The following is a 4557-nucleotide window of genomic DNA, read 5'->3' on the forward strand; positions in this document are numbered from 1 at the left end:
TTTCTACCAAACGACGTGCTAAGCATGCCGATGCTGCTCTTTTTAGCACCCGCGCACGGATTTGTGCGAAAACGCGTTTTAAGCATGCACATGCATCTTTTGGTAGACGCGGATGAAGTTTTCTGCAAAACCACAAGATGTGCATGCAAATGGTGCTTTTGGCAGAACGCGCACGTGGATTTCTACCAAACGACGTGCTAAGCATGCCGATGCTGCTCTTTTTAGCACCCGCGCACGCATTTGTGCGAAAACGCGTTTTAAGCATGCACATGCATCTTTTGGTAGACGCGGATGAAGTTTTCTGCAAAACCACAACATGTGCATGCAAATGGTGCTTTTTGCAGAACGCGCACGTGGATTTCTACCAAACGACGTGCTAAGCATGCCGATGCTGCTCTTTTTAGCACCCGCGCACGGATTTGTGCGAAAACGCGTTTTAAGCATGCACATGCATCTTTTGGTAGACGCCGATGAAGTTTTCTGCAAAACCACAAGATGTGCATGCAAATGGTGCTTTTGGCAGAACGCGCACGTGGATTTCTACCAAACGACGTGCTAAGCATGCCGATGCTGCTCTTTTTAGCACCCGCGCACGCATTTGTGCGAAAACGCGTTTTAAGCATGCACATGCATCTTTTGGTAGACGCGGATGAAGTTTTCTGCAAAACCACAAGATGTGTATGCAAATGGTGCTTTTGGCAGAACGTGCACGTGGATTTCTACCAAACGACGTGCTAAGCATGCCGATGCTGCTCTTTTTAGCACCCGCGCACGGATTTGTGCGAAAACGCGTTTTAAGCATGCACATGCATCTTTTGGTAGACGCGGATGAAGTTTTCTGCAAAACCACAAGATGTGCATGCAAATGGTGCTTTTGGCAGAACGCGCACGTGGATTTCTACCAAACGACGTGCTAAGCATGCCGATGCTGCTCTTTTTAGCACCCGCGCACGCATTTGTGCGAAAACGCGTTTTAAGCATGCACATGCATCTTTTGGTAGACGCGGATGAAGTTTTCTGCAAAACCACAAGATGTGCATGCAAATGGTGCTTTTTGCAGAACGCGCACGTGGATTTCTACCAAACGACGTGCTAAGCATGCCGATGCTGCTCTTTTTAGCACCCGCGCACGGATTTGTGCGAAAACGCGTTTTAAGCATGCACATGCATCTTTTGGTAGACGCGGATGAAGTTTTCTGCAAAACCACAAGATGTGCATGCAAATGGTGCTTTTGGCAGAACGCGCACGTGGATTTCTACCAAACGACGTGCTAAGCATGCCGATGCTGCTCTTTTAGCACCCGCGCACGGATTTGTGCGAAAACGCGTTTTAAGCATGCACATGCATCTTTTGGTAGACGCGGATGAAGTTTTCTGCAAAACCACAAGATGAGCATGCAAATGGTGCTTTTGGCAGAACGCGCACGTGGATTTCTACCAAACGACGTGCTAAGCATGCCGATGCTGCTCTTTTTAGCACCCGCGCACGGATTTGTGCGAAAACGCGTTTTAAGCATGCACATGCATCTTTTGGTAGACGCGGATGAAGTTTTCTGCAAAACCACAAGATGTGCATGCAAATGGTGCTTTTGGCAGAACGCGCACGTGGATTTCTACCAAACGACGTGCTAAGCATGCCGATGCTGCTCTTTTTAGCACCCGCGCACGCATTTGTGCGAAAACGCGTTTTAAGCATGCACATGCATCTTTTGGTAGACGCGGATGAAGTTTTCTGCAAAACCACAAGATGTGCATGCAAATGGTGCTTTTGGCAGAACGCGCACATGGATTTCTACCAAACGACGTGCTAAGCATGCCGATGCTGCTCTTTTTAGCACCCGCGCACGGATTTGTGCGAAAACGCGTTTTAAGGATGCACATGCATCTTTTGGTAGACGCGGATGAAGTTTTCTGCAAAACCACAAGATGTGCATGCAAATGGTGCTTTTGGCAGAACGCGCACGTGGATTTCTACCAAACGACGTGCTAAGCATGCCGATGCTGCTCTTTTTAGCACCCGCGCACGGATTTGTGCGAAAACGCGTTTTAAGCATGCACATGCATCTTTTGGTAGACGCGGATGAAGTTTTCTGCAAAACCACAAGATGTGCATGCAAATGGTGCTTTTGGCAGAACGCGCACGTGGATTTCTACCAAACGACGTGCTAAGCATGCCGATGCTGCTCTTTTTAGCACCCGCGCACGCATTTGTGCGAAAACGCGTTTTAAGCATGCACATGCATCTTTTGGTAGACGCGGATGAAGTTTTCTGCAAAACCACAAGATGTGCATGCAAATGGTGCTTTTGGCAGAACGCGCACGTGGATTTCTACCAAACGACGTGCTAAGCATGCCGATGCTGCTCTTTTTAGCACCCGCGCACGGATTTGTGCGAAAACGCGTTTTAAGCATGCATATGCATCTTTTGGTAGACGCGGATGAAGTTTTCTGCAAAACCACAAGATGTGCATGCAAATGGTGCTTTTGGCAGAACGCGCACGTGGATTTCTACCAAACGACGTGCTAAGCATGCCGATGCTGCTCTTTTTAGCACCCGCGCACGCATTTGTGCGAAAACGCGTTTTAAGCATGCACATGCATCTTTTGGTAGACGCGGATGAAGTTTTCTGCAAAACCACAAGATGTGCATGCAAATGGTGCTTTTGGCAGAACGCGCACGTGGATTTCTACCAAACGACGTGCTAAGCATGCCGATGCTGCTCTTTTTAGCACCCGCGCACGGATTTGTGCGAAAACGCGTTTTAAGCATGCATATGCATCTTTTGGTAGACGCGGATGAAGTTTTCTGCAAAACCACAAGATGTGCATGCAAATGGTGCTTTTGGCAGAACGCGCACGTGGATTTCTACCAAACGACGTGCTAAGCATGCCGATGCTGCTCTTTTTAGCACCCGCGCACGCATTTGTGCGAAAACGCGTTTTAAGCATGCACATGCATCTTTTGGTAGACGCGGATGAAGTTTTCTGCAAAACCACAAGATCTGCATGCAAATGGTGCTTTTGGCAGAACGCGCACGTGGATTTCTACCAAACGACGTGCTAAGCATGCCGATGCTGCTCTTTTTAGCACCCGCGCACGCATTTGTGCGAAAACACGTTTTAAGCATGCACATGCATCTTTTGGTAGACGCGGATGAAGTTTTCTGCAAAACCACAAGATGTGCATGCAAATGGTGCTTTTGGCAGAACGCGCACGTGGATTTCTACCAAACGACGTGCTAAGCATGCCGATGCTGCTCTTTTTAGCACCCGCGCACGGATTTGTGCGAAAACGCGTTTTAAGCATGCACATGCATCTTTTGGTAGACGCGGATGAAGTTTTCTGCAAAACCACAAGATGTGCATGCAAATGGTGCTTTTGGCAGAACGCGCACGTGGATTTCTACCAAACGACGTGCTAAGCATGCCGATGCTGCTCTTTTTAGCACCCGCGCACGCATTTGTGCGAAAACGCGTTTTAAGCATGCACATGCATCTTTTGGTAGACGCGGATGAAGTTTTCTGCAAAACCACAAGATGTGCATGCAAATGGTGCTTTTGGCAGAACGCGCACGTGGATTTCTACCAAACGACGTGCTAAGCATGCCGATGCTGCTCTTTTTAGCACCCGCGCACGGATTTGTGCGAAAACGCGTTTTAAGCATGCATATGCATCTTTTGGTAGACGCGGATGAAGTTTTCTGCAAAACCACAAGATGTGCATGCAAATGGTGCTTTTGGCAGAACGCGCACGTGGATTTCTACCAAACGACGTGCTAAGCATGCCGATGCTGCTCTTTTTAGCACCCGCGCACGCATTTGTGCGAAAACGCGTTTTAAGCATGCACATGCATCTTTTGGTAGACGCGGATGAAGTTTTCTGCAAAACCACAAGATGTGCATGCAAATGGTGCTTTTGGCAGAACGCGCACGTGGATTTCTACCAAACGACGTGCTAAGCATGCCGATGCTGCTCTTTTTAGCACCCGCGCACGGATTTGTGCGAAAACGCGTTTTAAGCATGCATATGCATCTTTTGGTAGACGCGGATGAAGTTTTCTGCAAAACCACAAGATGTGCATGCAAATGGTGCTTTTGGCAGAACGCGCACGTGGATTTCTACCAAACGACGTGCTAAGCATGCCGATGCTGCTCTTTTTAGCACCCGCGCACGCATTTGTGCGAAAACGCGTTTTAAGCATGCACATGCATCTTTTGGTAGACGCGGATGAAGTTTTCTGCAAAACCACAAGATCTGCATGCAAATGGTGCTTTTGGCAGAACGCGCACGTGGATTTCTACCAAACGACGTGCTAAGCATGCCGATGCTGCTCTTTTTAGCACCCGCGCACGCATTTGTGCGAAAACACGTTTTAAGCATGCACATGCATCTTTTGGTAGACGCGGATGAAGTTTTCTGCAAAACCACAAGATGTGCATGCAAATGGTGCTTTTGGCAGAACGCGCACGTGGATTTCTACCAAACGACGTGCTAAGCATGCCGATGCTGCTCTTTTTAGCACCCGCGCACGCATTTGTGCGAAAACGCGTTTTAAG

This window comes from Dermacentor andersoni, unplaced genomic scaffold (genome assembly GCF_023375885.2).
Source record: "Dermacentor andersoni unplaced genomic scaffold, qqDerAnde1_hic_scaffold ctg00000047.1, whole genome shotgun sequence".
Classification (NCBI taxonomy): Eukaryota; Metazoa; Arthropoda; class Arachnida; order Ixodida; family Ixodidae; genus Dermacentor; species Dermacentor andersoni.